Here is a 26,177-nt window from a genome sequence, read left to right on the forward strand (position 1 = left end):
TATTATGCGAGGAGTTAGAAAAAAACATACTGACAGAATTCCCTTTTATAAAAAAGTTGCCACCTTGCTTGCATAAGTACAAACACTTATCGGAGTACAACACCAAATTGGTAAGTGTACTGTTAGCTTAAAGTGTATAAAATATTATCTGGTTTTGTATTCTAGCCTTACACTATGAATTTTGTTCATGAGCAGGCAGGTGAACGCATGCACAAATGGCATAAATTTTCGAGGCCTAACCTAGCCCGAAAAACAACTCCGGAAGATAACATGTACGATATAATGGTTGCAGCTTTGGCGTGGTCTGACATCAAAATATCGTACACTACGTTTAAAAAACGACGAAATTGCAACGCTAATGAAGACCATGATATTGATTTGGCGCAATATTATGAAGGTCATCAAATGGAGATCGAAAACAAGGAATCAGCACAAACGGATGAGGAAAGCTCTGACATAGAAAGCTGTGACATAGAAAGCTCTGAAGAATTGTCTGGCGAAGAGAGTTCAATGTCTGATAACGAATGACGAGCGTCATTTTTGTTTTTTTTTGTCAATGTTTGTTAAAAATTGTTGATTTTTCTTCGTTAGTATTTGATTTTTATAGTTTTTTTTTTGTATTTTTGTTTATTAACGTTTATTGTTTAATTGTTCATACTTGATTAATGTTATAGGCATAAGAAATGTGACTAGAATTCTTAAAAATAACAATAAGAGATAAAAGATAAATATTTTGTTTCCATTCTCACATTTCATATATTTTTTGCTATGTAGCATATACATAATATGTTATTCTTTGAGTACCAATCGGAATTTTTGGAACAACCAGTTTATGAATTGGTAATTTAGATTTTTTTATCATAAATATGTCTCAAGAGGGGCATCATATAAGAGATTGAAGGAATACCATTGAAAGTTTTAAATAGCTACCTTTTACAGGACGGAGAAGAAGAACAACATATGATTTACTATAGAATTGAAGATGCTTGTTTTGCGAAATAAAATCTTTAAGTTTGTTTAACTTTGACGTTTAAGAGAAAACTAATTAGATCTAATACCAAAGACCTCGACTATCCACAACATCGTCGAATACTAGTTGGACGATGTACAGAAAACCATTTACGATTTCATTACTAAATACGAATTGTAAGAGTACTTCTTGCTAACAAAAAAGAGACAAAGGAACTATCAGAACATTTTTTTTTTATTTTTACAATTTTACGGATGTTCCGGGTTTGTTCCGGAACCATAAAATGGTCATAATGGTCAAACATTCAGATTACTAAATACGAATTGTGAGAATATTTCTTTCTATCAAACAAGAGACAAAGGAACTATCAAAACATTTTTTTTTTAGTATTTCCAATTTTACGGATGTTCCGGGTTAGTTCCGGAACCATAAAATAACCGTAATTATCAAACATTCAGATTATTATATACGAATTGTAAGAATACTTCTTTCTAATCAACAAGAGACAAAGGAACTATCAGAACATATTTTTTTAATACTTAAAATTTTACGGATGTTCCGGGTTTGTTCCGGAACCGTAAAATGGCCATAATGGTCAAACATTCAGACTACTAAATCCGATTTGTAAGAATACTTCTCTCTTATCAACAAGACATAAAGGAACTACCAGAACATTTGTTTTCTTTTCAATATTTCCAATTTTAAAGATGTTCCGGGTTAGTTCCGGAACCATAAAATGGCCGTAATGGTCAAACATTCAGATTACTAAATACGAATTGTAAGAGTACTTCTTTCTAATCAACAAGAGACAAAGGAACCATCAGAACATTTTTTTTTTTTCAATATTGCCAATTTTACGGATGTTCCGGGTTAGTTCCGGAACCATGAAATGGCCATAATGGTCAATAATTCATATCACTAAATCCGCCATGCAGGAATATTGTCGTGTGCTGTTCCGCAGCAAAACGAAATCATGACAGTTTACATCAGTTCCAATAATTCTACTTGCCGTAAGGAACTCAGGATGGTTCCAGGGCTCTAGGTGGCCAGGGCGAAGTCTCCGGTCAATGGGACCGCCACCAATCGATTCAGCAGCTTTTTTCCGATCTAGAATGGTCAAAATCATTTCCTGAAACCATTACCCAGCTGAGATATTGCATTTAGTCGCGTTTTGGAGCCCGATTTTCTCACTGTGCGGTGTGGTGGGTGCATCATTTGTCAAAAAAAGCTTTTTCTGCCGCTCTCGGCTCAATCGCACTTTTGTTTTTGTTTTGTTGATGGACGAGAAATGCGCAACAGTTGCGTGTAAATTGAAGAATAAAAGAATCGCGCAGAATGCAGCATAATTCGATGGTAATCGTACTGTAATATCTGAGGTAATGTTAATAAAAATTTGGTGTTATCGAGTATTGTAATCTTTTTCCTATTCTAGTATGGATTATCGCGAGAAAGTGAGTCGTAGGTTGTGCAATGTAGCAGGTCTTAATTTGTGATATGCGAGGTAATTGGAACATTCCATTATACCTTAATTTGCCGTAAAAGTTGCCCCTTACTGTTTGGAATAAGTCCCGGAAATAGGTTTTGGTGAGTATCAATATTCCGCTAGCTCTAGAAGATATATAATTTTATTGAATTAATTTCCTCTTGTTTGAAAACAACAGGTGGTTTTGATACCCCCACCAACTTTTACCCACTAGTCACTATGGGAGAGAATTTGAAATTTCGTGGCAAAATAGATAATGTTTGCAACGCACATAATTTTGCAATTCGTTTATTAAAATTTAATAATGCATTTTACTTTAAACTATAGTTTGTTAGAGAAACTAGATTTTGCTTAGAGGATTCGAATACATTTAAAAAGAGGTATAGTTTGTTAGGTTACACTAGAGTCTAATTAGGCTGATACAAATATTAATTATCTTTTATGTCCGAGACCACTTGGAAGGTACGAGGGGGGGGGATAAAAATAAATAAGGAACAAAAAAAATAAAAATAAAAAAAAAGTTTTTTTTTTCGAATTTTTATTTTTAATGATAGTTGTTAAACTTTTTCCTATCGTTATCTGGATTATTATTTTACCTGGTTTTTACTCTAAAAATAAAAAAAATCTAACTGATGTCAAAAAAACGATGAATCTTTTTTTTTCTCCCCTTCAAAATTTTCGGATTTTTGAAGGGGGGGGGGGGGTGACATAAAAGAAATTTAATATTTGTATCAGCCTTATTTATTTTGGAAAAAATACCTTTGGGCTTGTTTATATATTTCATAACGCTAACATTGGCAATTTTGGACACCAACCCACCGCGTCTAACGCTGTTCGTATTGATACTTATTTGTGTTTGTACGAACAGCAACAACATTTGGACACCCACCCACCCCCTCCAGCGTTATGACATTTGTGAATGGGCCCTTTCCTGATAAAGTGTACCCCTACTTTCACTTTCAAATTAAGTATTACTATTCTTACATATTACGGTCGTTACACCAGCACTACTTCGCATTAACAAAATTTAAACTTGAATTGAATTTTATCATTTAAATACTCGAGGCTTGTTATAAGAGTACAACACATATACTACATATTAATCTATTCTACTGTAATTTACAATGCTCAACTAGAAAGAACACTAAACTAAGTAGCTAAATCTGTCCCTGTACAAACGTAAAGAAGCACAACCCGTTAAGGTGATTATAAAACGAAGCCACATCTCAAAATTTCAAGAGCACAAGACTTGAGAATCAAACAGCGCTCTGCGTTGAAAATTTATCCCATTGGTCACACCCGGAAAGCAAGCAATTTGATTGATTTTCAACGCGAATTTTTGACAGATTCTCCAGTCTTGTGCTCTTTAAAATTCAAAGTTTGGCTTCATTTTATAAACACCTTAACGGGTTGTGCTTCTTTACGTTTGTACAGGGACAGATTTAGCTACTTAGTTTAGTGTTCTTTCTAGTACTTCTTTAGTTAACACACCTCCGAGAGAATAAACGTTGCGGTGAGCTAGTTTCATTCGACTTAGAGAGTGCATTCGATCGCGTCAACCGAACGTTTTTATTCGATACCATGAGCTCTCTTGGTTTTAATGCGAATCTTATAGAATTGCTTTCTAAGATAGGTGCTCTTTCAAACTCCCGTATATTAGTAAACGGTCATCTCTCTCGTGAGTTCCCTGTGCAGAGGTCAGTTCGTCAGGGCGACCCGATTGCTATGCATTTATTTGCCATTTACCTACAACCACTAATAACAAAGCTAGAACATTGTCTCAACGACCCAGAGGATCTGTTGGTTGTATACGCAGATGATGTAACCATAATAACCACTGATATAAACAAAATCGAGAGAGCCAGACTGCTGTTCGAGCAATTTGGTAATTCATCTGGAGCTTGCCTTAACATCTCCAAAACGATTTCGCTGGATATCGGTTTAATAAGCGATAACAATCGGTTGATAATATCTTGGTTATCGACAACGGACAGAGTCAAGATCCTTGGTATTGTGTTCACGAATTCGGTACGTCTGATGACCAATTTCAACTGGGATCCACTGATCTCCAAGTTCGCTCAGCAACTTTGGATGCACAAAATGCGTCTACTATCGCTGCATCAGAAAATTGTGTTACTAAACAGCTATGTTAGTTCCAAAATTTGGTATGTCGCATCCATTGTGAACATTAACAAATCGCATATAGCAAAACTGACCACATTAATGAATACATTCTTATGGTCAGGCTGCAGGAATCGAATTCCCATCAATCAATTAGCTCTGGATATTGAGGAAGGAGGTTTGAAGTTACAGCTTCCAGGATTTAAATGCAAAGCATTGCTAATAAGTAGACACTTGAAAGAGATAGAGTCGATGCCTTTCTATTCTACATACCTAGAAAACGTAGGTAACCCTCCTAACGTAAGAATTATTCCTTCTAACTGTCCTTGTCTACAGTCAATAGTGCAGGAAGCAGCTTATTTGCCAGAGCAATTAGAAAGTCATCCCTCACCAAAAAAGGTTATGTACGCATTTTTGAAAAAAGTAACTATTCCGAAAATCATGCAGAAACATCCAGAAGTTTGTTGGAAACATGTTTGGTGTAGTATAGCATCTAAAACACTCAGCTCTGATGAGAGGAGCCTGTATTACATTCTAATTAACCAAAAAGTCATGCATCGTACTCTTCTGGTATCAATGCAACTGGCAGATACAGCTACATGCCTACATTGTAGTTCTGCAGATGAAGACTTAGAACATCTTTTTTCCAAATGTCAGAGAGTAAGAGATTCGTGGAGAATACTAACACAGATGATTGAGGCCGTAGTAGGTAGAGCTTATAGTTTCTCTGAATTGTTATTCTCAAACATAAATACTTCAAGAAAAAAAGACAAAAACGATGAAATTGTTCATAAACTATGTCAAGTTTATTAATAATGTTAATAATACTGTAGATGCTAGTGCAATCAAATTTCACCTAGAAAACCTGTAGATTATAGTTTTCAATATGAATGTAATTATACCAATGACAAATAAACGATTTTTATAAAAAAAAAAAAAAAAAAAAAAAAAAAAAAAAAAAAAAAAAAAAAAAAAAAAAAAAAACTTTGTATGCCATTTTTGCAAATGTATATCGTGTAACTAGCACAAAGATACCCTGCCTGGAAAATTTAGACACTCGTCACCCTCAGTTTGGTCTTGGAGAATCACAACTAACATTCACTCTTTTAACAAACACCATTATGGCAGTTTTATCCAGCATCATGTTTTATAACATTTTAATAATTTCCATGGCTAACCTTTGTTAAAGCATTGTTCACACAAATTTGGAGAAAATTTAAAACATGTCGTTGAATACCAACTTTATTTTTCAGCTTTAAAAACGTTTTACAAGCATTCAGTTCAGCTTTTATACGGCTGGTTTAAAAATAATTAAAGACTAATAAAAACAAAAAAAATATTTTTCTAGGCACTTTTTAAATGTAGTGTGCACTATTATTATGATAGTATAACGATCTTATTTAAAAATCGCCTGTATACTGGATTCGAACTCGAGACCTTCCAATCGACAGCGGTATGCCTTGTCATCTGCGCCATCCTAGTATTATTGATTTTACCGTCCAGTGCAAAATATAAATTTCTCATAGCTGAATATTGACCATGTTCAAGCTTCTATTTGACAACGTCTAATCAACACATGGTACGCTAATCTACAACTGAACAAGCATATTAGCTGTGTTCAATGACTTTGATCGAACTTGCTCGGGGTTGGTTGTACTAGCTCGTATTTTTTGTCAACAAATAACTGTCAAAGCTACTTCGAGCAACTCCAAGCTGCTTTCTCAATGAACGCTCTTTTTACTCTTTTTACTAATTTACCGGAATTCCACGTGAAAAAAAAATTCGCGCACTTAACAATCCGTATCGCTTCGGAATTTTGCTTTTTTTTCTCAATGTTTACGTTTTTAAATGTCAAAAACACGAGCTACTGCGAGCTGGTTGAACTAGCTCGGACTCTAGCTTCCAACCTGTTTCGAGCGACTCGGAGTTGGTTGGACTCGGCTCAATGAACACAAACCCGAGCGACTCGAAGTAGGTTGGAGTGGCTCAATGAACACCAAAAGCTGACTCGCAAGTGGTTGCAACCAAGTTCGAGCAGCTCGTTGAACACAGCTATTATTCAGCTGCTGTTTAGTGCTGATCCAAGCTGAGTTCAGTCGGCTATTTTTAGCGCACAGTGAGAAAATTTATGTCGATGTTGGTCAAAATAATGTTAATTTACACACAGTAAAAACAGTCTGAAATGATTAATCTAATTTCATAATAAGTTTTAGTTTGTTCAAAATTGATTAATAACCTAAAATAATGTTATAAATTATAGTTTGATTATTTTTTTATTTGTATTTTTCATAAATCTATTACATATGCATTGAAGTAAAAGTTCTCTGAATAAATATATTTGAATCATTTGAAGGGTTAGTCCTCAGAACCTGAATAGAAAAATATTCGAATATCTTGATGCGATTTTTATTTTCGGAAATGGCCAAGTAAATCATTTTTCTTAGAGCGCAGTATTTATTCAGTTGTGAAGAAATGTCATTTCAAATGTAGCTGGCTATAGAAATTTAATTAATCAATTCTGTCAAAGAAATTTCCATTTTTCTTGTACGGAAAAACATCCCGAGCAGGCGAAAAAAACTTAGCAATAGAAAATATAATATGGATAGCTAAAAGTGATATTAACTTGATAGATATATGATATTAAATATCTGGAAATGATATCTAAAATAAACTACTAGAACAAAATTGGCATGTCATATTTAGATTCTGCAAAATTTTACCAAGAGCTGCGAGCTATTCATTAGATCTGCATACATCAAATTCCAGGAACAACATTTTGATATTGTCTTCAGATATTTTATCTCTTATGTCAATCAAGTCAATATCACGCTTTGTTTGTCAGTACTTTGCTCCTACTCGGAATACTTAGCTTAAATGTTTATTTTTGTTTTTCACAATAATTCTGCATTTCTGGAGACTGACCATGTTTATTTTCTGAACAGCTATTTCAAAAGTTTTAAGAAAGCATAATTTATGAGGTTTGAAATGCATTCGGAACTCAACACGAATTTCGGATATTTTGTCCATTTTATGAAATTTAGCTATAGTGTGATCGCTTTTACAAGGCTTATTTATTGCTGAACAATGTGTTTGTTAATCGTCATTTTGGCCTCTATTGGATCAACTGTTCTTATAATATACTGAAGCTGAATTAGGATTTTATAAGATACTTATTCAGCTCTTATTCATGCTTATGTTAAACATGTGGAATAGCTGAAGTGCGACGCAAGTAAAACGTTAGTTCGTCTTCTGAATATCCTTTTATACATATACATTTGTTTAGTGCAATATTGGCTTTTTAATTGGGTGAAACATGTCTTGTTCAGCTCATTTGTAGAACAATCTTGACTAGTCGAATGAGAATCTTTGGAAACGTTTAATAAGTGGCGATTCAACTTTCAACTTCTAATGCATAACGTTGAACATTGATCTAAGTTTGTGTTAAAAAAGCACCTTCTCAGCTCTTTATAGAGCAATTTTTTTTATTCAGCTGCCATTACCATTATTGAACAATAATTAAACATGCATGCTTGTTTGTGGCTCTGAATTGTTAGTTGGGAATAGCTGCGCCTTTACCGCTGCGGTCACTACTGGTCCCACTCTAACGGGTTGATGAGTTTAATTTCACATTTGATTTTTCAAATATTGCGTTGCATAAGCTGTCCGGAATGAAAAACATAGAGTCCGGATGCCACATGTGATTTTAGATCAGATTTTACTATCATTATTAATTCAAATTGTTTGCACACCGGACATGTCGAGAGTATACAAGCTGACTCTATGTTCTCATCTACGTCTGCTAAAAATATTCAGATATTTAGTTGACGATTTTCGAAACGAAATTGTGCTGAAAAGTACTACTTTTCGGCACTAAAAACAGTGCTGAAAAAAAGCACTATTCAGAATCGTTAGGAAAAGAAGCCTGTTTGTCGTTCATTCCATTGATGAAAAGTAGGCTCATAAGCAACGTAATTGCAAAACAAACTATTGAGTCGATTCATATTATTCTTATCTCAAAATTAAACTGTAGTATAGGCAATCAATGGCAAATTAAAATGAATTTGAAAAACTTTCATGCATATATTTAATTGCATTTGTTACTGCATCTAAATGTTCCTATTTCCGCTCACGGTAAACGGATTCTATAACGAACATGCTAAAAAATGCATTATTTCGAATTCAGATATTTATCCTGACATTTTTTATGGTCAAACCATAGCTACAACAGCAATAAAAAAAAAAGCTGTATACTAAAATCGACAATGTTTTTAAATTTTGTTAATTTTTTAGCATGGGCGAAAATTGAACCACAAAAAAAATACCTACCGGTTCTATTGTTCACAAGGTCTTGTGTTTTAAAAATTAAAATTAAAACAAAGAGATAAAAATAAAATTATTTAGTTTTATTTGAAAGTTATTGATATTGTTAGCAGACATTCGTGTAAAAAATGTGGCATTGTCACACAAAAATCAGTTTCTACACTAGGGAGCGGTAATAAGAGCATGGGCGAGTATTAGTGAACTGATAGTATATGGATTTTTCGTAGTTTTCATATATTTTTTTTTTTCTAAAAGGCGTAGATATGAGACTTTCAGACGACGTGTATATACATCAAAAACGGTTCATATAATATTTTATAATGATGTTATAAGATGCTATAGCCACGCTTACACCACTTCATGAGGCTGTAAAAAGGCGTGAAATGTCAAACGCAATGTTTACATCCAACAGGCTGTGTAGATGCGTCACAGGTTGTTGTTTTACAGCTTACTGCTGTATGTTTGCTGTATAAGTAACGAAAAAGCGCTTCTTAATTATATATTGAGTAGCATAACAAAACATATTGTATAGAAGCAGACGGATTAATGATGGGGACTTTTATTCTACATCATTAGGCTGCTACTTCCTACGGTGTTGGATTACGTGTTAAATTACAGCTTAGTGAAAGTAGCAAAAGCGATAACTGACGAAAATTATTCAGCTAGGATTTGTAGATGCAAAACGTTTGCGTTACAGTTGTATTTACGCTAATCGTTCTATTTTTGACAGCTTTCATTTTTTGCTGCGTTCGCTGCTTCAATTCAACTGTTATACAGCACAAAGCAAACAATCTTAGCTTATTGCGCTAAAAATGTTAGTTAAGCAATCACCGCTTATTGCATTATTTTGATAAATCTGGAAAAAAAATTCGCAATGAAAGTTATCAGCATGATTGTGTATTTTAAATTGTTTATAAAAAATAATTTTAGGCTGTTTGAGGCGGTAAACATGAGTTTAACAATGATTTTACTATGGCAGATTGAAGAAATGCTTCTTAGCTGCCACGGTTTAATATGTTGTCGTAATATAGTACAAAGATAACAACCAGCTAATGGTAGTAAATTTATTCCAATCAGTGCTGTACATGGGGCCTTATATTCAGAATGAGCGGAGAATGGCACCTTAAACCTGTATCATTGACATACATGTTATTTGGTACCATTTTACCTTTTTTATATTTTATACCATTTCCTATAAAAACAAATGTTTTATCTTGCGTTTAGCGCAAAAAGTTCGCGTCTGTTTCAATGACAATTTGATTCACTGGTGTTGGATGCTTATGTTTAAACTAGTGGTCCCGGCAAACTTTCTCTTGCCTAAAAGTAGGCTATTGTAAAATTATTTGAAAAACTACAACACAAAGTGATACTTTAGATTTCATCAGTTTTTCCGGCCATTCTGAAGAGTTTCTGAACGTTTTCTACACACGAACACGTCGAAATCCTAGATTTTTTTTTGTTTCTGTTCGGGATGAACCACTACGACCAGTTTTCTTTGATCTTTTGTGGTATACCCGTGTCCTTTGTTTAGTGCATGTCGTTCTACTCCATTACTATTGAGAAATAATGAAGTAGTCGTTTTTTATACAAATATCATTCTCTACCATTTTGCATAGAGCCTCTTTAGAAAAAAAGATACCGCTAGGTATTTATACCTTTTGGAGAAAACAGTTTGTCACCATTAAACTCTCAAAAGCGCGCCCCTTAATCAGGTTCGGCCACTAAGCTGGTTGAATGATACTGATTTTGACCATGCATCAGTACTCTAGCGTATCAAATTATTGCTTCTACTTATAAGGTTCAAAGTCGTTTTTTGAAACTGTGAAAGGTTTCATCGCATGAAACATTTAGATTCCTTGAAACAAAAAGCTTATTTTAGAAGTTAAGAGGTCTGCTACTCCACTGATTCGGAATCGTTTCCCTCCTAGATATCGAAAGATAAACTCTTGAACTTGGAAAGAAATTGTCTCTTGCGTTGAAACCAACCTCAGATGCTGATTGAGCCATTTTTCCACTTCGACCTCCTCATCATCTAGGACAAATAGGTGGGTCTTAGTGGCTTGTTACTCTCTTATACTCTTCCGACCGTAACTTATAAGTATTCACAAGAACAGATACAGCAAGAGTACAATTTGGTAGATCTTGCCCCGTAACGCACCTCGAAAAGGTGATCTACCCGCGTTACGGGTACAAAAGTCCTAGATAGAATAGTGGAACAATAATAATGCAAATCTGTTGACTTGTTCGCAAGCCAACTCTTGACATACAAACACTATTCTCTTTTTATTTACACGCAGCGAACTGGACTATCGAAATTCATACATTTTTCCTTATGAAAGATGGAACGATTATCGCAATACGAACGCTTTATGTATCGTTTTAGCATCACTCCACATCAAGGCGTCGATAGGCGCGGGGTGTATGCACGAGCCTATCGATCGCAAGGTCCTTGGTTCGATTCCAGGTTGCTGCAAAAACTATTTTTGTTTTCAAATTTCGGTTTCATAAGGCAAATTTATGAATTTCAACCCGATTCCTTGTGGCGAATTTTCATAAGGGGTTCCTATGTTTATCGATAGTCCATTTGCCTGAGTGTACATACATAGATAGATAGCAAAAGATAAATACATGGACTACAGAGTCCGTATTTTTTTTTATTTCTGTGAACTAAATACAACGTAGATTAATGTATTCGTGATACACTTATTGTTCTATTTATTTTTCAAATTTTAGCGCATCAACGCCTCAAACGATCTTTTGACTGGCTAACGCCGAATCCGGAAATCTTCCGTAAAATATCACACTGACTTCCCACCACCATGACCTTTACGCAACCGTCGATTCCGACCTGTTTGGCTCACCTCATCCTGGCAGGAGTCACGGGGTGGTCCTTAAAACATCTGCCTATCGGTCACGAGAGCAGTCATTCCACAACTAGTGGTGATGATTTGGTTCCGCTTATGTTGGTTTTGTTAGTCTTCCTACTAGGTCACAGTTTGCTAGGAATATTCCGTCACAGTCATCCGGATCCCCATAAAAATCTTCGGAAAATGTATGAACTGTCGGTCATGCTGGCCATGATTCTCCCGTTACCGCTGCTGAACACTCAACTTTACCTCAAATATCAACTGGGAAATGGATCTCATCTGCCTCTTTATAGTTATCTATCAATGAGTACATTCCTACCATTCCTGATTGGGTGTCTGTATTCGGAACTGAGTCAACGGCATAAGAGTCAATATGTAACAACCGTAGTCACCGTTGTGAATTTGACCGTACTCTTGTGGATCTCAGCTTTCAACGAAAACTACTGGGGCATCGGTTTAGCTGTTTCATATGGAATGAAATATTTCACCCTACCTCGACTGGCCGATCGATACAACGTACCATTCGTTGATCTCCACACCTATGGATTGGGATTTTTCGAGATCTTTGCGATCAATGTTATAATCGATGCCGATCTATATCGGACTGAGTTAGTCATCCAGTGATGAAGTCTACTATAGTGCAGTTACCAACAAACGATCAAGTTTGCCTTACAAAACTGAATCAAATCGCTTATTCCAGTAACTTTTTATACTAGAATGTAGGACGAAAAATGTTATTATATATTTTTATATACATTTGTATACATGCTGAAAGGAAATATTATTATAAGCTTTAAAAATGAGACTTTTGAATCGTGTCTAATTCATGTTAGAATTAGATAGTGAATGCAAACTAAATAGCTTGAAATCATCTATTGTCATATATATAGCTACTTACCATAGTATAGTTGGATTATTGGCAAAAATAAAAAAAAATAAATATACAGCCGAGACATAACCAGTAGAATGTAGTAATAGTTTACACAGCTCTATTCATATACAATGTTTACTGCGTAAGTAAATCTTTTATTATTATATTATATTTAGCCAAACCGATAGCACAAGATATCTCTATTCTGATTCAGTGATTATTTATGCCGAAGTCTCAACAATCATTCCGACGGGCGGTAGATCATAAAGAAGAATACTGAATATTTGATTCATTTCAAAACCAATCAAAGTTACAGCTGTAACTTACTTGCCTCTGTTTTTAAAATGTATCGAAAAATTGTCAGTAACATTACACCTATGAACCATTTTACGCCAAAATGCTCGGCTCGTGACCGCATATCTCCATCTTTAGCTTTGCCATATGCCTCGTTAAAACCCTGGTCAATTAGTCTGTCCATTTAACATGTTGGGCTTCAGGTGAGTGTACATATCTGCCACCGATTCAAATTTTCTTCCAAAAACATCAATTTCATCAGCGAAGCGAATAAATTGACTGGACTACCTCTGCTGTCTAATTTGGCTCTCTGCATGGTATCCATCATCTTATCTTATCTTTTCATTCCCCCTACCAATGATGTACAGAGTGTCCGCAAATTATCCGTACAAACTTAGAAGGCATGGCTCTATGCAATCAAGCGAAAAAAAATCAGTATTCCTGCATGTTTTAATACATTGACCTATTGTATTCCTAAGCAATAACTTTTACTTATTTGCGATTTTAAATATTTGTAAAACCATGCCAAATGAGTTGAGTGGTCTTAGAGAGAGCCGTTTTTCGATCTTTATGACAGAATATAAAATTTATATTGTCCATCACTGGATTTGAATTGTATATTTTGTATTTCCAGCACAACATGGAGCCAATGACGTGTAGGTTACTTCAAATAATAATAGGACATTTAGTTTAATCTATTTTAGTTTTTAGGGAGAAAACGCGTCAGGTGTAACTAGTGGCTCACGGAGACGTCCGAAAAATTTAAATTTAATTATCTCAGTAAGAAGCAATAATTTCGAAATTATTTAAAACTCTAATTCTTTATATTAAGGGTGCCGGTGCCATTGATGGACTACCTAAACTTTAAAAAATCATAACAAAATAATGAAAAGCCTCAACAGACATCTTTTGGCGTCAACAGAAAGATTTCAACCTCTACTATATGGGAAAAATATAAAAAAGTGATAAAACTAATTTTTTAACATAAAATCGCTTGAGCCACTATTGGTACACGTGTTCCAGTAGTTGCGCTAGTGCTCCAGTAGTAGACGTTCGGGAATGATACAAGGAATTTTAAACAAAATGGTAAATTTTTACACAGGTTTAACATTTTTCCCTCGGAACAGCAATTAATATGTTTCGAATGAAGCATAAATACCATCTCTAGGGCTTTTTTTCATTTTTATACATCTATTTTAAAAACTGCTTCCATCCGTTGATCCACTACTGGAACACGACGGCAACTACTGGTGCAAGGGAGCAAATTTTTTGCATAAACTCATTTTTCTATGACTTTTTGATAAAATGAAAAGCTGGAATTTGGCAAATCGACTAAACTAGAGACGATCTACCCACCAAACATAGCACATGTCATTTTTATCGAAAAATGTTTGTTTTATTCCATAGTCCAATCTACTGGTACATTACAACCGTTGGTACCGGCACCCTAAAGATGTATTAAAAAAGGTACATGGTCGTTGAATTTATATTGTTTTCAATGGGAGATCATCTTTCCCATTTTTCATGGTTCGGATAATTTATGGACACCCTGTACAAACAATCCTTTGCTACATAGCCAGCTTCTTCTGAGCGGTTACACTTTTTGTCTTGGGCCGCCATACCAGTGAAGCATAAGCAGTAAATCTCCTCTATCTCCCAGAGGTAATAGTTTTCATACTGGGCCATTCATTTGCTTGAAAACAAGGAGCTACACACTCGGTTACCAATGGCTTTTAGGGCGAGTTCGCAAGTTATGCGAGAAGTTCAATTTTACGCCGACTTTACCGAGCAAAATGTCGAAAACCCGAAAACCGGAAAAATCGTGTTGCCACTGTGCTCGAGTCATTTCGCAGAATGAGTCTGAGATCATATTCAGCTTTTTACAAGCGCTTATACAACCGAAAATTAGCTCATTGTCTTGAAGGGATCTATCGTTCTGACGTTTGACTTGGGTCGTTTAATAGGCCTATTTACTAGACGTTTCAAATCAGCTGATCGGGAAGCTCTTTGACAGTTTTTCTATGGAGATGACAGTCCCGTGTTAGCACCGGTCTCCCACCAATGTAAACAAATGCATAGACGGACCTGTCACGTGAAAAAGGCCTATAGTGAACGAACCCAAGCCAAACATCAAACTGTTGGATCTCTACTAGAAAGTGAATTAACTTTTGGCGACCATTACCGCTAGTAAACCGCTGGATAGTTCATCGAATAGAGTTATTTGATATAAATTTAGACATCTGGTGGTGAGTATGAGAAAAAAGTATTCGCAAAAATTAAGTGCTGCGAGCACAAAACTACATGGTGCCACATGGGAAACTTGCACGTTTTTTAATTTACGACTTGTACCTAGTATAGAAACAGACGATCCATAATCTGAAAGATGCACAAAGTTTCGCTAACAATTTTTGAGGGACTCTTGTTGTGCATCCGGATCGGCAATCTTGCGGATTTTTTGTTAGTTGTTTAATTTATATCTATCGGAAAGATTAGCAAGAATGACATTAGAAGAAAATATCAACACACAATACGAAAAAGTATTAATTTTGAGAAAAAGAATACAAATGTGCATATAAACAAACTATTTTAATGACGTTTTTCGTTATCCTATCTAACGCTTCACTACAGACGATCGTTTCCAAACAAGCGTATATTGATGTTTTCTCGAATCTGGAACCAAAATTTTAGCAGGCAAAAAGGTTTCAAAATTAACTTAAATCCCCAGATATCTTAGCTACGTAAAAGTTTTAGCTTCCCTGTGTTTTATGGTCCTTAAAATTAAAGGAGGTTCCGCAATCTGGGGAAACATTGACCAGTTTTTTTTAATATTAAATATTAATATTTAATATTAAATATTTAATATTAAATATTAAATGTTGCAAGTTTTACATATTTACAAGTACTGACACTCATCACTCGTGAATGTATACTTTATTTTGTTTAGCTTATGAATATAAGAAAAAGAAGCACATCCATTCATCGAAAATATTCCATTGGTATATGCTGATTTGAACTTCTTACTAGTATGGACATTCTGAGTTCTGAATAACTCATATAACTGTCATGTATTTATTGTAGAAAATGTAGAAAAATACGATCCCATTGAAACCCGTTTAAATAAATATGTACATGTATTACGGCTCACACCTTCATCTGAGGGCATCAGAATCGATAACTTTACTCCGTCCAGCCATGAAACATGCCCGTCAAAAACAAATGAAGTGTTTAAAGGTGATATTTACTTTCAAATCGCGAAATCATCACCTCCAACTTAGTTCTAATACCCTCCGTTATATGAAGTATGGTAGCGCTTCGATCATTGCAAGTTTCTCGTTAAACAGTCAATTACCGCTTTATGGAACAGTATTTTTTCTATTACCCGCAAAACATAGCACTAATAAGTCATTTAATCGTTTCACCGTTTATTTCATTTTTAGCTAAAACTTTGTCATTTTATTGAATATATTTTCATTGGAAGAAGAAAATATCAGACTCGCCCATTCATTCATTCATTCATTCATTCCATTTGTTGTGTTGCATCCGTCAACAACGAAACAAAATCCCGATTAGCCATAGTGAAAAATCGTGCCGGCAGCTGTGGATGGCCACATTGTTTTGGTTGCAAGTAGGTACGTGAAAAACGGGTTATCTGTCACTTTGCGGGGGGGTTGTTTCGCATTCGGGTTTGAAAAAACGTTGGGAAGAAGAAGATTACAGTTTTGTAGAGCCATGACATTTTTTTGTTTTAAACTGTCATGGTTTGCTTTGGATTTTGATGATCGTGTATAAACATGTGAATTTCGTGGTGGTAAATGTTTGCTACAGTACATTTCCCATCCCTGAGCATAACCCAGTGAACTACGTATCGTATAAGGATGTGCGCCAAAAATCTCATATTCATACGTCAAAATTCAGAATCGCACAATATGTCAAATTAAAACGAATAAATGTTAACACAAATTATATATAATTCTCCACTACGATTCATTGTCGACAAACTTTGTTGACAACAAACCATGCCGTAAATAGTATAATATAGAATCGCATCAAGTTGTATAAACTGACAGATCATATATCAATGCAGATTAGCATCAAATGAAATCACAATAACTTAGCAAAATTTGCCACCCGAGGTCAGTATCTTCTGGCGGTGGGCTTCAAAGAACAACAAAGCGTGTGTGCTGTATAGCAAACTCCCTTTCATGTTGGCAAATAATCATACCATATTCATGTAGCGGTCTGTGGTGTATTGGTATGGTACCGGTTTAGGGATCCAAAGGTCCGGTGTTCGAGTCTGACTTAATTTTTTTTTTATTTTTATCGGAATTTTGTGGCATCGTATTGCTGACTATGGAAAGTCTGAAAAAGTCGTGCGAAGTGCGTATATGGCCTCCACTTTGGTGTGTATATAGCGTTTTCATGCATTTTATACGAGTGATTTGATTCATATATTATGATGTAAAGCAAAAAATATACCAACCGAAATGTTGACTGGGAAGTAATTTCTGATTGGACTTTTTGTGTACCTAACATAATTAATCGCAATCTACATGTTTTCCCTGAGTCTTAGTTGCAGACCCTTAGTTATGATCTTGAGAAGATGAGAATTCCGTGTCCGTAGGGTCCGTCCATTAATGACGTAGCATGTTAGGGGGGAGGGGGGAGTCACTGAAAATAATCCACACGTTCGATCCATATTTTTTTCAACGTGGATCTGTCGTGTTAAATTGCAAAGTGAAATAATGTGTAAAACTTGTAATTCTGTTAAGGTTTGACTTTGGTTCGATAGCAAAGACTTTTACAATTTCAACGTGTTTTACTACTGCGATATCAATCACTAGTAGAACTAGTTTGCCTAACATGACAAGGACTAACATTTGCCATCCGGGCGTGACATGTTTATTAACATGTTATTTTTTAAGAAACCGTTCGCCCGTTATGGGTGCCTGGTATCAGAATATTAAGAAATCGCTAATAAATTATACAGAAAATTTCCTGAAATTTGATAATTAAAGTGTTTTACTTTTGAATTCGGATTGCCGATAGCGACTGGTCTTACACCATCGATTGATGTGTTTTACAATTAGTGAAAATTCATTAGTGAAATGTGTTTCACCATTGATCTAGTTCGTAGAATGTTTTCAGTGTAGCCCTCACTACGAGGTCATGCACAAATTACGTCACGGTCCAAGGGGGAGGGGGGAGGGGGTGAAGTCAAGCGTGACAAGCCTTACAAAATTAATGTAGGTGTCATAGAAAAAGGGTGACAAGGGGAGGAGGGTGGGGTTGTAGGTGTCGAAAAAATTAAAATTTAACAAATTATTGAACATAATTTGTGTACCATTTGTGTACTACACCATTTGAGAGTAATGTTAAACGCTGTTTACTACCGATCGAAAATTGTGAAATGGATTAGTTGATTTTTGGATCCCCTTAACCCTCTAATACCCAACCCCGCCTTAAGACGGGGTACACTTTGGAATTTTGTGTATTTTTTCGTAGCTCGGAAATTAAAATGATATTATTTTTGGCTCCTCTTTATCTCGATATCTCCATATCTCGATGTGTTCCTGTTGATTTCATGTTCCCAATTTTCTCTCCATATGTCGATATGAACATAATCAAAGGTTACTAGACCAGATTTAAGAGGTTCAGAACAATTTAAAAACTCGAAATGAAGTTTGTTTGTTTATTCTTTTCCTAGTAACGGAATGATTTTCAATCTAGTGTTCATTAAATTAATCTTCTTTGTCTCGATCTCTCCCTATCTCGATGGTCCCTTCGATATCGAGATGTGGAGAGGCGACTGTAACTAAAAATGATATTTAGATCGAAAATAAAAAATTGGGTATTAGGGGGGCCCATATAGCCGTAGCGGTAAACGCGCAGCTATTCAGCAAGACCAAGCTGAGAGTCGTGGGTTCGAATCCCACCGGTCGAGGATCTTTTCGGGTTGGAAATTTTCTCGACTTCCCAGGGCATAAGAGTATCTTCGTACCTGCCACAAGATATACACATGCAAAAATGGTCATGGGCATAGTAAGCTCTCAGTTAATAACTGTGGAAGAGCTCATAAGAACACTAAGCTGAGAAGCAGGCTCTGTCCCAGTGGGGACGTAACGCCAGAAAGAAGAAGAAGAAGGGTTAATTGGCTAATGATAAGCACATTTTTATTCCTAGCCTGTAAAGTTGTAGGGCCTTTACGTATGCTCAACGCAAGATGGCGTATTATTTAAACAAGCTATACCCGAAAGCTCACGTTGCACATTAATTTGATGCTGTTTTGATTTTTACATTTAAGTTGGGAAAGAAGCAACAACAAAGAACCAAAATTTCATACTCAGAATGTAGGTAGATTTTTTTGTGTGCTACGAAGCTTTATTTGCTTTCTATATTTTAAAGCTTTTTACGCTTTTAGTCAAACTTGGTTGTTGCATGCAAGTTGATTTAGGACAACTAAAATGTTGGGGTGGAAAGTTCCACAGTGGCGTATGTTCAGGCAATATCTCAAATATTTATGTTCTCCAAACCACTTATTAATATTTGTATAGACTTTGTTTTCAATTTTTGACAGGATCGCGAGTGTTGAAAATTCAACAAAATTGGACTGCTTTACGGACGGTCCATTAATTACATAAGACAATTTTCGGGATTCTTCAACCTCCCTCCCCCCATGATAAGATTTTTTGAATGCAAGTCCAAAATAAATTGTATGGCACTTAAGAAATCTCAAACCCCCCTCCCCCCTTCACCCCTTACGTAATTAAAGGATAACCCCTTAGTTACATCAAATTTGGTTCACTACTAAACTAACATCTGTATCTCAATTAAATCATAACCGATTGGAGCTCAATAGGCTTCATTCACACATTACTTCTATAGAAATATAAGTAGTAGAACGCTAAAGGCGCTGTTGTCGCAATAATGAATTATTTTATTAGTATTTTTAATTACCGTCGGACGGGGCTACTTTTGATCCCGGGGGCTACTTTGGACACTCACCTTTTGTATTTGTTTAAAGCATTGATATTAATCTGAGCAATTTTGTGTCTTCAGCACTTTTATTGACCAATGTATGCTCTACCACTAGGCATGATTTTTTTTTGGAACAACATCAACAATAACAGGATAAACAAGAAAACATTTCAAAAAAGTCTTGGTAAATATTCACAAGGTATAAAACATTGACTATGCAAACATTGTTTTAATTTTTCCCATGTCGTGGAAAGTTATTGGGAGCATCACAAAACTATCGAATCGTCGTGTTTCATAAAAACATTGAGCTCTTTTTAGCTTCAAATAGTTGTGTTATTAAAATAGTTGATCAATGGTCTTATGTTTGCGACTTTTATTTTATTGTAATGTTTTGGTTTGTATATTTTACAACATAAAAATTTTAAAACAAATATTTGGAAAAGTGAATAGACATAAAACACACATATCTCAATCCGTGCCAATGACAAGTTCATAACATAATCTTTAAAAACTATATTTTCCGTCATGTTTTACATTCATTTTCAGTTCAAAACAATTGCATCCTTCAATTGCTAAAATAAACTAATCTTAAGCCAGCTTTAAACTACTAAAAAGCTAAAAGCATATTACAAAAGAAAACTTTTACTTCTTTATCATATTGCAAAACTTTACTTAATAGATTGCGTTTTTAATGAAAATTACTTTTAAGTGACAGATATTAATGTGATCCTTCCACATATCGTTCATATAACAATAAGAATAGAAAAGACAGTTTTTGTACATAACTCATTAATCAAAGCAGTACCTAATAGTTACATCGTTCGTTTATTTCAACTTAAAAATCAAGCATTCGTAACTGATATTTCCATTCACGAGGAAGTTGAAAGTTCTGCAAACTGAAATTAGTGAATATCACGTTTCGCTGAAATTTGTTATATTTGTGTAATTATTTCGAGCTTCGCAATTTTCTAAACTATGTACATTAATGAAAAAACGTTCAACAACATCACAATGGACGATTATCTATAGAATCAGTTTAAAATATATAAGGAAGAATCATTTCATTATCAAATTGTGAAAATGTCCAAAATAGCCCCTTTTTTGTCTTGAAGGACACACTTTTTTCGCTATTCTAGCATTTTTGTTATTTCTTGATGGATTTGTCTCATATTTTGCACATTTGTTATTTGTCTCATATTTTGCAGATTTGTTACGTACATATACAACTAAAATATATGCAAGAACTATCAATATCTATCCATAATTCTAAGAGTTACAAAACTTCAAAGTTGGAGAATGTGAAAATCTCGGGACCAACGGCTTTACTTCCCTTCCGAAGGAAGTCGTCACTGAAATTTTTAAGTGACTATCTCGGGGATGGCATTCGATCCCAGGTCCTTGGCGTGAGAGGCGTGTGTTCTAACCACTACACCAGGTCCGTCCCCTTGATGGTTAGTTTAGATCCATGATGCAGAGGATGTTTTATTTTGATTTAAAAAATTGATTTGACACTTATAGACCCGGTATAGCAGTCAGAGCGTGGCAAACTTGATTTTGGTTAACATTCTAAAGCTTCTACTACTACTCCGCACTTCCGGCAAGGATCCAAGGATTCAAGGATGCGTCATCGTAATCATCGAAACTTCGAAAGCAGTTTTTCTGTTCAAAACTGTTCGATGAAAATGTGTTCACTGTATTTCACACAAATCGGTTAAGGAATAGAATACAGTGAATACATTTTCGTGTTTATTTTTTTGACTTTGAACGAAAAAAAATGCGTCTGAAAATTCCGAAATCAATGACGGATCCTGCCCCCTTAAAAAAGTAATACTTTGACTTCGATTTGATTATAGTTACAGCACAGACAAACAGACGTAACACTGACGAAATTTCCATCGCCCACTCATTTAACGATGATTTCAAATTCGCTATGTTACAAATCTCACAACCAGAGGCGCGCGCAACGTTTTTCTTCGCGTTTGACGTTTCACACTACCGCCATCTGCCGGTCTTGTTGCACGAAACACCTTTTCGTGCGACATGCTCACCAGATGATGATGGTGTAAACTGGGTGATGGATTTTGAAGAAATTTGTTCTAAGTGTTACGTCTGTTTGTCTGTGGTTACAGTCAACTCTACATAACTTGATATTGAAGGGACCATCGAATTGAATGAGGGTATCGAGTTAGAGCACACAAAATCAGTGCGAATGTGATCCAAGCAACCATCGAGGTAGCCATGAAAAGCAACTTTCACTATGCTGCCGTGAATCGCAAGTCAGTCCCATTTGCATTTTCGTCAAAATTGAGTTGAGTTTAGTTTTCAACATATCTTCAAATGCTCTTTCAGCTGCCCAAATGAGATCATAAGATTTGTTCGGAAAAAGTTAGAAAAAACAGCAAGTCAAATTGTCCTAAAATGAAAAGTAACCACATATCAGTATTATTACAGAATTTCAAACCGTGTAACACAAAAATCATCCGTGTATTGATCATCTTTATATTTTTCTCAGAAAGATATTGTAGTGAAAAGCAAATTGTGAAAGTTTCATTAAGATTTGAACATGTTACAATCCTCTGGAAGTTTTTGAATATTCGTATGGAAAACGAGTTTGGAAACTTTACACCCCATTTTCTGGATGCATACTTTCTACAGATGGGACTGACTTGCGATTCACGGCATGTTTTTATGGTTCTCTTACTCGATATCGAGATACAGAATATCGAGTATGGGAGAGTTGACTGTACTTAATTTTTAACATGTTAATTTGTTACTTGCGAAAAATGGGTTTTAAAACCTTTCTTCAAAACTTTGGTTAATTTTTAGGACTTCGTCCGGTTTATTTGAAGTGATTCGGTAAAATGAGTCACTCACTATTAAGCGATAAATGATCCACACTTTCAGAGTACAATAGTTTTTTTTACCCCTAGAGATGAAAATTTCATTTTCATACTTCATTAAAATTTATCTATTTTTTCATTATTCCGAGCAGTTTATGTGTACAGATCAAAACATAAAATATAATTTCATTAGACGTGCTGTTGAAAAAGTCATGTTACATCATGTATATTTAGAATGGCTTGTACCAATTCGTTTCTCTTCAGAAATTTGTGGATGGAAGTGCTTGTTGCCGCTGTCTATGAGTATCAGTAACTAATTATAACTATAAATTTCAATTTAAGGCCGCACGGGACGGTGTTTTAATCACCCTCTCCATTTGAAGAAGCAAATCTCAAGTACCACTCAATATATCGATGCGAAAAATGTATCACTTTAATTATTTATATGTAGTGCACAGTCCATTAAATTTTCAGTTTAATCGGTTCACTAAAACTAGAGATTTGCTTTTGCAAAGTTTTGATGACAATTGTTAGAGTGAGACAAAAAATAGGGAAAAGAACACGGTATCCCGTGTCACCTTAAGACTTCAACATACCTAGTAGCATGAACTTTATACGGAGTGCGCTTGGTAGATTCCATGCAAGTGGTTCGTTTTTTTACGTCGTCGATGTTGAAGTGTTTTTGTTTTCGCGTTTTGTAGGCAGTGCGGAGTACTGTGTGGTCTTTTGATTCCGTTACGTGTTCCTGAGGGGTGAGCGACGGAATAAAGACACACATCTGAAAGCTAATCGATTCCAAACTTAACTAATTCCAGGAATAGTTTACTTTGGATCGATATACCTCTAATCAGGGTCCTTCTTAAAACATTATAGGGCAAACGCTCCCTTAGTGGAGGTAGCTCCAATAGTGGAGGTAGTGTGTTTTGGCATGTTTCGTACTAATAAATGATTATGTGATATTTTTCTATGATGCACGATGCGAAAATGATACAAGTAATCGAATAATATTCATGAATTTTAACCGTAAAACTATTTAAAACAATTATTTTGCTTAATTTGTTTGCTCCTTTGCACCTATAGTGGTGCATCAGTATCCATAGTAGAGGGTCCCATAAGAAATCAATGGTTTGCGCCACTAAAGGAACCATTCTTAAAACTTCTTGGTGCAAGGCTTTTTGCAGGGATATTTAAAATGCATCGTGATTTTTATACATTTGGTTGATAGATGGATTTGGGATCTATCGAATGATACATTAAAATCATATATTTCATGGTTTTATCACCATGTTTTACTGCCCATAAACGCATAAGTATCCCATGTGAATAGGAAATCCAGCAAACATGGGACTGACATACGTTTATGGGCAGTTTAGTAGTTTTTCCTTAGGTGCACCACTTGCCCTAATTGATAATTGTCAAACATACACTACCCGTCATAAATACGGACTCACTCAAATAAGTATTGCAACACACAGCTGAATATTGAATCACCCTGAAAAGTTTAGCATCACCTCAAAACAGGTAATTTCACATTGCTATATCTCGAGATCCTTACGACTTACAAAGAAGCGATCTTCAGCAAAGTTGTTCAGGGGATCAAGGACATCCGGAAAGGGATCAGTTTAGTTCGCGATTTTGCCGCTAGGTGGCGCTAGTGAGCATTTAAAATTGAGCATTTCAAACTAGTTTTAGCTTGTGATCCGAAAGAGATAGAAAGTTCGGGTCTTCGGCAAAGTTGCTCAGGGGTTCAAGGACATCCGGAAAGCGAGCAGTTTAGTTCGCGATTTTGCCGCTAGGTGGCGCTAGTGAGCATGCAAAATTGAGCATTTCAAACTAGTTCTAGCTTGTTATCCATGAGAGGTAGAAAGTTCGGGTCTTCGGCAAAGTTGCTCAGGGGTTCAAGGACATCCGGAAAGCGAGCAGTTTAGTTCGCGATTTTGCCGATGGGTGGCGCTAGTGAGCATGCAAAATTGAGCATTTCAAACTAGTTCTAGCTTGTGTTCCATAAGAGGTAGAATGTTCGGGTCTTCGGCAAAGTTGCTCAGGGGTTCAAGGACATCCGGAAAGGGAACAGTTTAGTTCGCGATTTTGCCGCTATGTGGCGCTAGTTAGCATTTTGAACTTGTTCTAGCTTGTGATCCATAAGAGATAGAAAGTTCGGGTCTTCGGCAAACTTGCTCAGGGGTTCAAGGACATCCGGAAAGGGATCAGTTTAGTTCGCGATTTTGCCGCTAGGTGGTGCTAGTGAGCATGTAAAATTGAGCATTTCAAACTAGTTCTAGCTTGTGATCCATAAGAGATAGAATTTCGGGTCTTCGGCAAAGTTGCTAAGTTTACATGGTCACGATTGTGCGATATTTGCCAGAAAACCATTCGCCAGAAAACTATTCGCCAGAATGACATCTGCCAGAAAACCATTCGCCAGAATGTACCATTTACCAGAAAACCATTTGCCAGAATGTACCATTCACCAGAAAGTACCATTCCCCAGAATTATTTTTCTTGTCGATTTTGATCATGAAACATCTCGGAATCCAAGGATGGCCGTCACAATATTTGACTTGTGCCACTTTTCACATGTTCAAAAGCACTAAATTGAACAAATAGTACGGTAACTATCTCGTTCTTCTCATTTTAAGCTTTCTGCTAGTGCACAAAGCGAAGACAATATAACACTGTTATTCTACATCTCTCACGAGATTTTTGGCTATGAGGTTTTGATACAATATTCTAAGCTGTTTAACCTAGTTTTAAGAAATTTCATTTCCTGTCACCGCGAGCTGTTCTTCTTCAGAATATTGTATTATACAGAATTTCTCGTGCAACTACCAGATATTTTTTCCTTGTCAATGACAATTTATTGGGGTTGTGCTACTTTCTCCCGAATATCGATACCCCGAATGTCGTTTCCCTGAATACCCCGTTTTCTCAAGTGGCCTATTTCCTCGAAAATGTTTTGGCACTCATAATTATCAGTACTTATTGATTATTTCAGGGTGATGAACGGTTCATATGAAATACACCCTTCTTTTTTGATCAGCGGTTCTTTAAAGTTGCTCCGAACTCAGCATTTTTTCTTGTTTTCTTTATCGTTCTTTCTAGTTCACCACTCTGTCTCTGAAGATTGTTTCTTATCCATTTTGAATTGCATCTATTTTGGGGCCGTCCATGAATCACGTGTTCGTTCAAGAGGGAGTCGAAGTGGGTGGTTCTATCATAATACCACGATCCATACAAATTTTGGGTCATTCGGGATAATGGATTGCAGGAAAAAGTGTCATTCGGGTGTCTGGCGTTCGGGGAAATGATATTCGAGGGAACAACATTCGGGTAAAAATAGACCAAAAGGTTTTTAGTAATAATGATCACCTAAATTTCAGTACATGAAAAAGTATTCAAAAAAGAGTATTTGGTTACCGCTACTTGACATGGTTTT

General features: G+C 35.7%; 1 long non-coding RNA gene across 1 annotated transcript; it reads left to right on the forward strand.

The window, feature by feature from the left end:
* The first annotated feature begins 2,204 nt into the window (after positions 1-2,204).
* On the forward strand, positions 2,205-12,829 carry LOC5567110. The gene is made up of 3 exons (XR_002500696.1): positions 2,205-2,346; positions 2,403-2,554; positions 11,628-12,829. It is a non-coding gene; the product is annotated as an uncharacterized LOC5567110 (long non-coding RNA).
* Positions 12,830-26,177: the final 13,348 nt, after the last annotated feature.

Source organism: Aedes aegypti, chromosome 1 (assembly GCF_002204515.2).
Source record: "Aedes aegypti strain LVP_AGWG chromosome 1, AaegL5.0 Primary Assembly, whole genome shotgun sequence".
Lineage (NCBI taxonomy): Eukaryota > Metazoa > Arthropoda > Insecta > Diptera > Culicidae > Aedes > Aedes aegypti.